Here is a 13707-nt window from a genome sequence, read left to right as displayed (position 1 = left end):
TCTCATGGTTGGTGAGATTGAGCCCTGTGTCGGGCTCAGTGCTGACAGTAGAGTCTGCTTGGTATTCTCTCTCTTTCCCTCTCTCTGCTCCTTCCCCACTTGTACCTACTTTCTCTCTCTCTCTCTCTCTCTCTCTCTCTTTCTTTCTGTCTCTCTCTCTCTCTCTCTCACACACACACACACACACACACACACGCACACACAAATAAACATTAAAAAAAAAGAACTTCTAAGGCTACTCTCTTAGGAACTTTCACATATATACTATAGTATTGCTAACTATAGTCACCATGCTGTGTATTAGATCCCCATAACTTATTCATCTTCTAACTGCAAGTTTGACCAACATCTCCCCATTTCCTGCAACCCTCAGCTCTTGATACTCCTTATTTCTATGAGTTGAGCTTTTTAAGATTCTGCATATAAGTGAGAACATACAATATTTGTCTTTCTCTGTCTGACTTATTTCACTTAGCATAATGCCCTCAAGATCCATTCGTGTTGTTTCAAAAGGCAGGACTTCTTCTTTCTCATGGCAGAATAATATTCCACTGTATATATGCCACATCTTTATCCATTCATCCATTAATGGACACTTAGGTTGTTTCCATGTAAGTCTTGGTTATTGTGAATAATACTCAATAGACATGGGGGGTACAGTTATCTTTTTGTAATAGTGATTTTTTTTTACCTTTGAATATATATCCAGAGGTAGGATTGGTGGATCATATAGCAATTTTATTTTCAGTTTTTTGAGGAACCTCCCTACTGTGTTCCATAATGGTTATACCAATTCACATTTCTACCAAATGTGCACAAGGGTTCCCTTTTCTCCAGCACCTTGCCAACATGCGTTGTTTCTTGTCTTTCTTTTTTTCTTCTAAGATTCTATTTAAATTCAAGTTAATATGTAGTGTAGTATTGGTTTCAGAAATAGAATTTAGTGTTTCATTATTTACATATAACACCCAGTGCTCATCCCAACAAGTGCCCTCTGTAATGCCCATCCCCCATTTAGCCCATCCCTTACCCACTCCCCCCAACAGCAGAAACCCTCAGTTTGTTCTGTATTAGTTAAGAGTCTCTCATAGTTTGTTTCCCTCTCTGTTTTAATCTAACTTTATTTTCTGTTCCCTTACCCTATGTTCATCTGTTTTTGTTTCTTACATTCCACATATGAGTGAAATCTTATGTTATTTGTCTTTCTCTGACTGACTTATTTTGCTTAGCATAATACACTCTAGTTCACCCACATTGTTGTATATGGCAAGATTTCATTCTTTTTGATGGCTGAGTAATATTCCAGTGGGGTGTGTGTGTGTGTGTGTGTGTGTGTGTGTGTGTGTGTGTATACACATACATGTATGCAAAAATATCACATCTTTTTTTTTTAAAGTTTATTTATTTATTTTGGGAGAGAGAGAGGAAAGGAGAGAAGAAATCCTAAGCAGGCTTTTTGCTGTCAGTGCAGAGCCCCATGCAGATCTGGATCTCACAAACGATGGGATTAGAACCTGAGCTGAAACCAAGAGTGGGGTGCTTAACCCACTGAACCACCCAGACTCCCCTATACCGCATCTTCTTTATCCATTCATCAGTCAGTGGACATTTGGGTTCTTTCCATAATTTAGCTGTTGTTGATAGTGCTACTATAAACATTGGGGTGCATGTGCTCCTTTGAATCAGTACTTTTGTATCATATGGATAAATACCCAGTAGTGCAATTGCTGGGTCATAGAGTAGTTTTATCAATAACTTTCTGAGAAAACTCTGCACTGTTTTCCAGAGTGACTGCACCAGTTTACATTCTCACCAACAGTGTAAGATGGTTCCCTTTCTTCTCATCCTCGCCAGCATCTGTTGTTTCCTGAGTTATTCATTTTAGCCATTCTGATGGTTGTGAGGTAGTATCTCATTGTGGTTTTGATTTGTAGTTTTGATTTTTATTTCCCTGATGATGAGTGATGTTAAGCATTTTTTCTTGTGTTTGTTAGCCATTTGTATGTCTTTTTTAGAGAAGTGTCTATTCATGTCTTCTGCCTGTTTCTTCATTGGATTATTTACATGTTGAGTGTTGAGTTTGATAAGTTCTTTATAGATTTTGGATACTAGCCCTTTATCCAGTGGGTCATTTGCAAGTAAATACCTTCTCCCATTCCATTGGTGGCCTTTTAGTTTTGTTGATTGTTTCCCTCATGGTGCACAAGCTTTTTATCTTGATGAGGTCCCAATAGTTCATTTTCACTTTTGTTTTCCTTGCATCCAGAGACCTGTCTAGTAAGGAGTTGCTATAGCTAAGGTCAAAGAAGTTTCTGCCTGTGTTTTCCTCTAGGATTTTGATGGTTTCCTGTCTCACATTTAGGTCTTTCATCCATTTTGAATTTGATTTTGTGTATGGTGTAAGAATGTGGTCCAGTTTTATTCTTCTGCATGTTGCTGTCCAGTTTTCCCAACACAATTTCCCAACACTCAGCCATTTATTAAAGATACTGTCGTTTTTCCAAAGGATATTCCTTCTTGCTTTGTCAAAGATTACTTGGATATATAGTTGTGGGTCCATTTCTGGATCTCCTATTCTGTTCCATTGATCTATGTGTCTGTTTTTGTGCCAGTACCACACTGTCTTGATGATTATGGCTTTGTAATGCAGCTTGAAGTCCAGAATTGTGATGCCTCCTGCTTGCTTTTCAACATTACTTTGGCTATTCAGGGTCTTTTCTGGTTCCATACAAATTTTAGAAGTGTTCTGGCTCTGTGAAAAATGCTGGTGTTATTTTGAGAGGGATTTCACTGAATATGTACATTGGTTTGGGTAGTATAGACATTTTCACAATATTTGTTCTTCCAATTCATGAGCATGGAATGTTTTTACATTCCTTTGTGTCTTCTTCAATTTCTTTCCAAGTGTTCCATAGTTTTGAGTAGTAGATCTTTTACATCTTTGGTTAGGTTTATTCCTAAGTATCTTCTGGTTTTTGGTGCAATTGTAAATGGGATTGATTTCTTGATTTCTCTTTCTGTTGCTTCATTATTGGTGTATAGGAATACAACTGATTTCTGTATGTTGATTTTATATCCTACAACTTTGCCGAATTCATAGATCAGTTCTGGCAATTTTTTGGTGTACTGTTTTGGGTTTTCCATGTAGAATATCATGTTGTCTGTAAAGAGTGAAAGTTTGACTTCTTCCTTGCTGACTTGGATGCTTTTTATTTCTTTTTGTTGTCTGATTGCTGAGGCTAGGATTTCTAGTACTATGTTGAACAACAACAGTGAGAGTGGATATCCCTGTGGTGTTCCTGGCCTTAGGGGAAAAGCTCTCAGTCTTACCCAATTGAGGATGATATTAGTTGTGGTCTTTTTTATATGGCCTTTATGATGTTGAGGTATGTTCCTTCTAGCCCTACTTTATTGAGGGTTTTTGTTAAGAAACGATGCCATCTTTTACCAAATATTTTTTCTGTATCAATTGAAAGGATAATATGGTTCTTATTCTTTCTTTTTCATGTGGTACATCATGTTAACTGATTTGTGGATATTGAACCACCCCCACAGCCCTGGAATAAATCCCACTTGATCATGGTGAATAATTCTCTTAATATACTGTTGAAGTCTATTTGCTAGTATCTGGTTGAGAATTTTTGCATCCATGTGCATCAGGGATATTGGTCTGTAACTCTCCTTTTTATTTATTAAAAAATTTTTTTTAATGTTTACTTATTTTTGAGAGAGAGAGAGAGAGAGAGAGACAGAGTGTGAGTGGGAGAGGGGCAGAGAGACAGAGGGAGATACAGACTCCGAGGCAGGCTCCAGGCTCCCAGCGGTCAGCACAGAGCCTGATGTGGGGCTTGAACTTTCTCCTCCAATCTTTCTACTCTAATCTTTATTTATTTCCCTTCTTCTTCTGGTTTTGGGCTATAATTGCTGTTCTTTTTCCAGCTCCTTTAAGTGTAAGGTTAGGTTGTATATTTGAGATTTTTCTTCCTTTTTTATGAAGGCCTGTGTTGCTATATATTTTCCCTCTTAGGACCATCTTTGCTGAACCCCAAAAGTTTTGGACTGTCATGCTTTCATTTTCATTGGCTTCCATATATTTTTTATTTCTTCTTTAATTTCCTTGCTAACCCATTCATTCTTTTTTTTTTTTTTTTTTTTTTTAACATTTTTTAAATTTATTTTTGGGACAGAGAGAGACAGAGCATGAACAGGGGAGGGGCAGAGAGAGGGAGACATAGAATCGGAAACAGGCTCCAGGCTCTGAGCCATCAGCCCAGAGCCTGACGCGGGGCTCGAACTCACGGACCGCGAGATCGTGACCTGGCTGAAGCCGGACGCTTAACCGGCTGCGCCACCCAGGCGCCCCCCCCATTCATTCTTTAGTAGGATGTTCTTTAACCACTATGCATTGGTGGTCTTTCCAAATTTTTTCTTGTGGTTGACTTCAAGTTTCATAGTGTTGTGATCTGTAATTATGCATGGTAAAATCTTAATCTGTTCGTATTTGTTGAGAACTGATTTGTGACCCAGTAGGTGATCTATTCTGGAGAATGTTCCATGTGCACTCGAAAAGAATGTGTATTCTGTTGCTTTAGGGTAAAATGCTCTGAATATATCTGTTAAGTCCTTCTGGTCCAGTGTGTCATTCAAAGCCATTGTTTCCTTGTTGATCTTCTGCTTAGATGATCTGTCCATTGCCGAAAGTGAGGTGTTAAAGCCCCCTACTGTTATTGTATTTTTATCAATGAGCTTTTTAAAAGTTTATTATTAATTGATTTATATATTTGGCTGCTTTCAAATTGAGGGCATAAATATTTACAATTGTTAGATCTTCTAGTTGGATAGACCCTTAATTATGATATAGTGCCATTGTTCAACTCTTGTTAAAGTATTTTGTTTGAAATCTAGTTTGTCTGAGGGGAATCTGGGTGGCTCAGTGGGTCAAGTGTCTGAGTGTAGCTCAGGTCATGATCTCGTGGTTCATGAGTTCAGGCGCTGCATCAGGCTCTGTGCTGACAGCTCAGAGTCTGGAGCCTGCTTGGGATTCTGTGTCTCCCTCTCTGTCTGCCACTCCCCCATTTACGCTCTGTCTTTCTTTCTCTCCTAAAAAAAATAAACATTAAAAAAATTTTTCTTAAAAGTTAAAAAAAATAAAATCTAGTTTGTCTGATAGACGTGTGGCTACCCCAGCTTTCTTTGGTGTCCATTAGCATGATAAAGGGTTCTCCACCCCCTCACTTTCAATCTAGAGATATCCTTGGGTCTAAAATGAGTCTCTTATAAGCAGCATATCTATGGGTTTTGTTTTTTTTTATCCATTCTGATACCCTGTGTCTTTTGATTGGAGTATTAGGTCCATTTACTTTCAGAGTAATTATTGATACATAAGAATTTAGTGCCATTCTATTACCTGTAAAGTCTCTGTTGCTGTAGATTGCTTCCGTTCCTTTTTAGTCTTTGTTGCTTTTGGTCTCTCTCTCTCGCTCAATGGGTCCCCTTTAATAATTCTTGCAGAGCTAGTTTAGTGGTCATGAACTCCTTTAGTTTTTGCTTGTGATAGAAACTATCTCTTATTCTGAATGACAGCCTTTCTGGGTAAAGTATTCTTGCCTGCATATTTTTCCCATTTAGCACATTGAATATATCATGCCACTCCCTCTGACCTGCCACATTTCTGTGGACAGGTCTGCTGCTAACCTTATGTGTGTACTCTTGTAGATTAAGGACCTTTTGTCCCTAGCTGCTTTCAGAATTCTGTCTTTATTCTTATATTTTGTAAGTTTCGCTATGATATGTCTTGGTGTTGTCCTGTTTTTGTTGATTTTGAGTGGAGTTCTCTGTGCCTCTTGTACTTGAATGCCTGTTTTCCTTCCCCAGCTTAGGGAAGTTCTCATCTATAATTTGTTCATATAAACCTTCTGCCGTTTCCCTGCTCTTCGTCTTCTGGGACTCCTATGCTATGGATATTATTGTACTTTAAGGAATCACTGATTTTCCTAAGTCTATATTCATGATCTAATGGTTTTCTTTCACTCTCCTTTCAGCCTCATTATTTTTCCATAATTTTATCTTTCTGTGTCACCTATTCAATTCTCTTCTTCCATCCTCATTGTAATTATATACAGTTGGTTTTATCTCATTACAGCATTTTTTATTTTCGCTTGACTAGTTTTTAGGTCTTTTTTATCTCCACAACAATGATGCCATCTATGCTTTTTAAAGCCCAGCTAGAATTCTTATTACTGTTGTTTTAAATTCTTGTTCAGATATATTACTTACATCTACTCCAGCAAAAGGCACAGACTTCCAAAAACTCAGGATTTCAGCTTTACTATTTGCAAAAATTTGTGATCGTCAGTTCCTCACAATTCCCCCATCAGTGGTTTTGGGGGAGTGCTTTTCTTTTTTCTTTTTTTCTTTTTTTAATTTTTTGTAATATTTATTTTTGAGAGAGACAGAGACAGAGCTTGAGTGGGAGAGGGGCAGAGAGAGAGGGAGACACTGAATCTGAAGCAGGCTCCAGGCTCTAAGCTGTCAGCACAGGGCCCGACGTGGGGCTCAAACTTATGGACCTCGAGATCATGACCTGAGCCGAAGTCAGTAGCCCAACCCACTGAGCCATCCAGGTGCCCTTGGGGGAGTGCTTTTCTTATGTGAACCCAACATGCCACTTTCTTTCCTCCTCTCTCCTTTTCTTATCTGTGAAGAGGGCTCCAACCCTTCTGCAGCACCGAGGCTTTTCCCTCCCTCAGTTCCCCTCTCTGCACCATGTACTTGCCATATTTTCTCCCTCAAATTTTGTAGAATGTTCTCTTAATCCTTAGGTTGATTTCCTAGGTGTATCAAATGACTTGATGTTTATCTAGGTGTGTTCAAGGGATGAGACTAGCCCAGGGTCCCCTACTATACTGCCATTGTAACTCCTCCTACAAACACTTCTCTTTTGTCTTTTTGATAATAACCATTTTAATGGGTGTGAGATGATATCTCATTGTAGTTTTTGATTTGCATTTCCCTGATGATTAGTGATGCCAATTATCTTTTCAAGTACCTAGTGGTCATTTGTATGTCTTCTTGTGGGAAGTGAAGGGCACTTGAAGATGTGTGGCAAGCCTCATATTCACTCCTCTGCTGATGCCATGAAGAAGAGGAATGTTATATGAAGATGGAGAGGGGTCTAGGAGTTCCAGTGATAATCAGATGTGAAACAAATGTCAGTCCTTGTGAAACTGATGGTTGACCCAGATAAGCAGTGAAGTGTGGCATGGAGCCCTTTTTATCAGATAAGCAGATAAGAAGGCAAATATATGATACCTGGTTCTTGATCTTTTTATGCATTCACAATGCCTGTTTAAAAATTTTTGAGAAGTCCTACAGTAAAAACAATAATAATAGTGAAACCTGCTTAATATTGTTTAATCTAGAATTTTCCAAATTTATTTGGATCTGTATCCCTTTTCTGATACCCACTAACATCCTATAGGACTAATGTTCTAGGGAACAGACTTTGCCTTTAAAACATTTATCTAGTTGTGATCAAACCTTCAATTAAAAATAATCTTTAAAATACATTTTATTAGAGGTTTTTGAAAGCTACTGATTCCTTTGGAAATCACTTCTAAGAAGACCAGACTTTGAATTAGAAGGGAACATGTACATCATCTGGACAGGAGATTGACAGGGCTTGATAATGGACCAGGAGTGGAGAGTGGGGAAAGAACAGAATCAGCTAGTGCTCAGGCTGCGTTGAGGTGCTGGGCTGATGGTGAAGCATTTCCTGGGATAATGAAGCTTGGAGAAGGGGCAGGTCAGGGCTGGCATTGGGTTAGAGTCAAGCTAAAAAAATCCAGTTTTGAACATGTTGATTTGGGATGTCTATGAGGCCTCCCAATTTGAGATATCAAATAGATAATAAGATATGTGAGCCTTTAATCAGGAGAGCACGGGGCTGGTAGGTTGGCCGGTTGATACTCAGAGGCCTGCGAGAGGATGAATTTGCCTAGTGAGAGAGTCTAGAGATAAAGACAGAAGAGGGCTGAATATTAAGCTCAACAGGAATCTGACATTTAAGGGTTTGGTGCAAGAGGTCTTCCTGCAAAGTCCAGAAAGGGAGCCTTGTAAGATAGCAGGAGACAGGAGAAAATGAGTGCATCCAAGAGAAAAGGATGTATCAAGAAGGAGGGAGAAGCCAGTAGGATCAAGAGCAGCTGAGAGGTCAAATTAAAAGCAGGGAACAAGAAATGCCATTTAACTTTGTTCTAAATGAGGGACATGCTAAATGATTTAATGTATGTACTTCTTACAAAAATTGTGGGAAGAAATTATTATTCTATAGATGAGGAAACAGAAACTATGTATCATATCCAAGGACAAATGCCCAGTTAGCGGTTACAGGAGTTAAGACCAATGTCTCTATTCTCTAGGCTACTCTTTGTTCAGAGATCTCCATTACAATACTGTGTTTGCATTTTCCTATGGGTGATCAGCAAGTCTTGATAGCTCATATTATAGAGGATTATAATTAACTCTAATTTCTTAGCCTATTGCCTCTACATTTTGACCTTGTGGTTCCTTGATGGAGGGTGGGAAGAGACAAGATATTTCCTGTAAAGATTTTTTGGGGAAGACTGACTAAATAGTAACTCATTAAAAGAAGGTTATAAAATTTAAATGTAGGTGACTCCATCCTCTATTAACACAGAAAAACTATGCTATGTCATAGTTCATTCTGAAGTTTATTGCCACAAATATTGAATAACACATGTTATGACATGATATTGACATCCCACTTCCACCAAAACTCAGGTACTAGAAAATTTATGCAGTGCTGCCAGTCAAGCCACAGTTCTTCATATAATTCTCAGCAGATGTTGAAAAACTGATGGACAAAGCGTAGTCCAAATATTCAATGGTAGCATTGAATATTTGAGCAAGAAGGAGCTCTTTCATGTAGCCACACTATTCTAGAGGTATTTAAAATTTGGTTTAAAAAATGAGTCTGACCTCTTTACATATTTTTCTTATGTGGTCTCAGATACTGCAATATAAATAGTTCTGGGGTGGCCAGATTGACTAGTGTTTGGTACGACTTCCCAGTTTTTTCATAGGTAGGCTGTGAAGTAAACAATTACCAGCTGGTTATTCCTGTGTGTGCAGCATCATTTGATTCGACTGTGAATTGTTCAATTATTTCCCAGATGAATATATTTGGCTGCTAAGCTGTGGATTTTTATAGAATCAATTAACTTAAGATTCTACTACCCAGCAGGCTGAATACCAGGGTATCACTTTTGTTTTTATAACAAAAACCTTTTGTTCAAATTTCAGGGAAGGAATATGGAAGAAATGAAATTTTGGCTCTACAACTGGTATGTTAGGATCAATTGTTTTAAAATAGCACAAACTGGCACATAGTGGAAGCTCAATAAATGCAGTGATCAATGCTGCTGATATTAGGGAGAGCATTTAGCATTTAGATGGCCATCTTCCACTCTCCCTAGGAAAAATACCTCCTGATTTGAGCCGTGCTACTTATGGCTCCCAGATGCAGCTGCTCTCATTCTAGGAGAAGCAATGTAGTACAATATTGGGAGCAAGGATTTTGCAGCCAGACTGGGCTTGAATCTCAGCCTTTTAGAATAGCTATGTGACTTTGGCAAGTTACTTAACCTTTCTGTGTCTCAGTTTCCTCAGCTGTAAAATGAGGATGATGATACTAATAGTTCCCACCTCATAAGGCTGTTATGAGGTTGTTATGTCTGGTACATAATAAATGAAGTCCTGGGGAACTTACAGTCAGTATCCTAGCCTGGAGTTCCTTTATCTCAATTTCATTGTCTGTACCTTCATCCTACATCTGGAGCTTAGTCTCCTGGTCACACCTTGGATCTGGTCACCACTAGGAACTCCTCTGCTTTTGAGCCACTGCCTTTTGACCTTTTAGCTGTCCTACTTTCTAAGTTTCATCATCTTCAATTCTTGAATTTGTGAAGACTTCCAGTTCCCTGACATCCCTTTGCCTTCTGAGTAGCATACCACTACTGGATTAATTTTTTCCTTTCCTCCACGTACATCTTTTAAACTTCTCTGGCCAGCACCTTCGACTCTCTTGTCTATCTGCCATGCAGTGTCAAATGTTGGATCAATTCAACAGAGAGTCTTCTCTCGTTTTATTCTTGGGCTGATGAACCTCAATAGAAATCCAGAGCATTGTGGATGGATGTCATCATAAAAAATTAGGGTTTCCAATCCTAAGCAGACCAGAAAGCCACCAGGTGATTCTTCTAGGTTCTTGTATTCAGCTCTCTTTTCTACTCCCTATATCATGTTGTTACAACCTTTACAACTTTCATCATGCTTCCTACTCTAGACCTTTCTCCTCACCAGAGCTGAGAGCAATGAACACCCTTAAAACTTCTACCACTGATTTTTCAGAATGGTCTTTGTCTGCACCTGTATTTCTCTTCACTCCCTTCTCTCAGGGTTCAAGATTAGTTCCTCTACTGACATTGTGGATCTCTCCTGCATGTTGAACCTCTTCTTCTCCTCTAATGCTATCTTAAAAATAAAACCTCAGGACCCTCAGTTCCTCTCTGGCCTTAGGTTTCTTTGTGAGGCCTGGCTGGATTATCTTCAGGTCCTCATCTCCCATTTATTCCTTAGCCTCCTGCAGTTTGAGTTCTCTCTTACTCTACCAGTGATCTTTTTTTTTTTTTTTTTTTAATCCTTTGGATTTATTCCTTATCTTACTTCACCTCTCTGCTGCATTGATAAAGACTTCTTTCTTAACACCCTTTCTCATGTGTTCTTTCTCATTTCTGGTTTTCCTCATACCTCTGGCTGCTGATTTAAAAAGTCCCCCATGGACTCTTTCTTATTTCTCTCCCTGCTTCTTAAATGATGGTGCTCAAAAGGGTTCGTTTCCCGTCTTCCCTTCTGACTCACAAGCTCTATCTATATAATGTATTCTACTTTTAAATTCAATCCATAAATCAAAGATTCCCAATTTTATACCTCTAGTTCCATTCTCAAATTGATCATGTGATTCCCCAGACTAAAACTCAAGCTTATTCTTAGTCATGAATCCAAAGCTCTTTGTGGTCTGCTTACTTCTTTAGCTTTATCTCTTGATACAATTTTACTCTAGCCACATCTAATTCTCCAAGTGCAATGTGCCGTCCCACTGCTTTGAATGTCTTTTACACCCTTGTTCACCTAGGATTCTCACCTGTCTGATACAATTTGGCTCAGTTGTCACCTACTTTGTCAAACTCTGACTCCTCTCCTGCTTCTAGATCAATCTGGTAATGCTTCTGTTTTGCAGTATCCTGTTCACATGTCTCATATATATCCATCTATTGCATGGTAAGTATTAACATGTCTGCTTGTTCTAAGAGAGCATGAGCAGCTTGAGGCAAGAATTTAACTTGTGTTTATTTTTAATCATGTCTGTCTATATAGCTCCAATGTTATATAGAGCACAGAGCCAGGTACAGGGTAAGGAAATAAAGATGTTTATTGAACAAACAAATTAGTGGTGCTCCCTATCATTCCAAGTGTTATCACCTGCATCTACTTTGCCCACCATGGCTTGCCACTACCCTTAAGAATACTGGCTTCAGCATTTTCAATGAACTGTAGAGGATCTAAGCACAAAGGGTTTTAAACTTAACTGGGTCTAGAGAATAATTTTGTACACATTTTAAGGAGATGTGTGTATGTTTGTGCAATTAGTCATAAAATACAAGGCCTGTCCATGCACCAAGATTCTGAAAGACATCAAAGGAAAGTTACTGTAGTGAAGGTTAAATTGCTAGCCTAAAGAGAATTAAGCAACAGGTCTAGCAAATTCAGCATATACACTGTTGGCTTTATCTTCTGATTCTAAATGGTTTCTGTGGGATTTTTTTTTTTTTTTTTTTGGTTGATGTTGACACCTTGAGAAATCTGTGCTTTTTTCTGGGGTAGATGGGCTTCTGAGCTTGTGCATACTGCTGACTTATTGAAGGGGTCAAGGTGCAGGCATGGGCTGGCCATGCCTCTAGCATTAGGGAATTGTGTAGTGCCTTACACATACTTCATGCTCAAAATGTATGTGCTGAGTGAATAAATCAATGAATCCATGAACGTTTTGATGGCACTTGTAAAGAGCAAAGTGTGGTGACAGGTTGTGGCCCATGTTCATGAAAGTTTGGTCCATGTGTGGCCTTTGGCTCGCCTTGATGTATGTGAGGATTCTTCCCCATAGGAGAGAGCTCTTGAGAGAGCATGACTTTTAACCTCTGGGCTTGCCTTCTAGGAGGTACAGGTTTTCTCTTGTGTAATCAGGTACAGGCTCATAAAGATAATTGACCACATGTTTTGCCATCTCATGTTCTACAATCTAGGGACAATTCGGTTCCCTTCTTACCTCCTCCTGGCCCATTTCTTTTAGAGAACAGGAGTCTCAAGTAATTTAAATGGGGTATTATCTGAAACAGACATCAAATACACTGAGAAAAACACAAAGGAAAATATATTCAGTTTCTAAGATGGTGTCATTAACAATAAAGAAAATAAGCATTTGAAGTAATGCAGTTAGATGTGAGGCTTTGTTTTTATTTAAATAATCCATGTTTTGTCAGATTTTAAAAAATAACCTCTATTCCAATATATCAGAAAAACTGAATATTAGATCACTACAAAGTTTTCCGTCCAGAAAAGCTTGTAAGATTTATTAAAAAAAAAAACAAGCCAGAAATATTCAGTAATTAAATAAATTCTCGACTGTATTAAGTGACAAGCAAATTTACTAACAGAGGCAATTTACATGGAAATCAGAGAAACAATCAGCCTAACATTGCGTTTCACTATTTTTTTTAGACAGAAATGATTAAACATGTAAATTCAAATTTAAATTATTCATAACTACAGTAGCGGCAGTATTAGCTTCAAGCATTATTAAAAGGAAATGTTTTAGTAATTTGATAGACCATATATTAAATTTATGATAAATCAAAATGTTTCAAATCTTAATATGAGTTTAGACCCCAAATACTGCCACCTACCAAATATTGCCACCAAATATTCTACTGTTATATGGTCTCTATATAAAGTTTCTGAATTTTTAATAACACAGTGAGAAAATTGGAATCTCCCCAGACAAATCTTTCTTTGTGAAGAAATTTTCCAAAAAGGAAAAAAGTCCAGAAGCAAAATTAGTGCTATCCTATCCATCAAGGTTAATATTTTCATACATCTGTTTTTTGTCTCAAAATTAAGAGCATAGGCTACTTCTGTTCCAGTTATAACTCCAAATAGCTTTGGAAACAAACCCAAGTTTATGTAATAATCCTGAATTAGAACTGTAGTGTCTAGTTGGTTGCCACAGATGCACAGGTGGAGTGTATTCACTCATGTTTGCAGAGTAAAAACTAATCTATTATGAATCTAGCTTAGGAAATAAAAGACTTTACATATTGAACATTTAAAAAATTTTTTTAACATCATTAATGCCTTTGTCTTGTATCTATCATATGGTCAGTGGTCACACGTCCATTCAGATTGCTTTCTAATTAGCACACCAAAAGACTGATTTTGTGTACCACTTCATTGGGAGATCCTAGCACATCCAGAGGGTATTAACATTAACTCTTAGCCTTGGGGATTATACTATGTACAAATATAGATGATCGTTTTGCTATGCTTAACAAAACTGTTGATGTACAAACT

This window comes from Herpailurus yagouaroundi, unplaced genomic scaffold (genome assembly GCF_014898765.1).
Source record: "Herpailurus yagouaroundi ecotype Mexico unplaced genomic scaffold, PumYag 141, whole genome shotgun sequence".
Taxonomy (NCBI): Eukaryota; Metazoa; Chordata; class Mammalia; order Carnivora; family Felidae; genus Herpailurus; species Herpailurus yagouaroundi.
The sequence above is the reverse complement of the archived record's forward strand: the minus strand, read 5'-3'. Positions refer to the sequence as shown.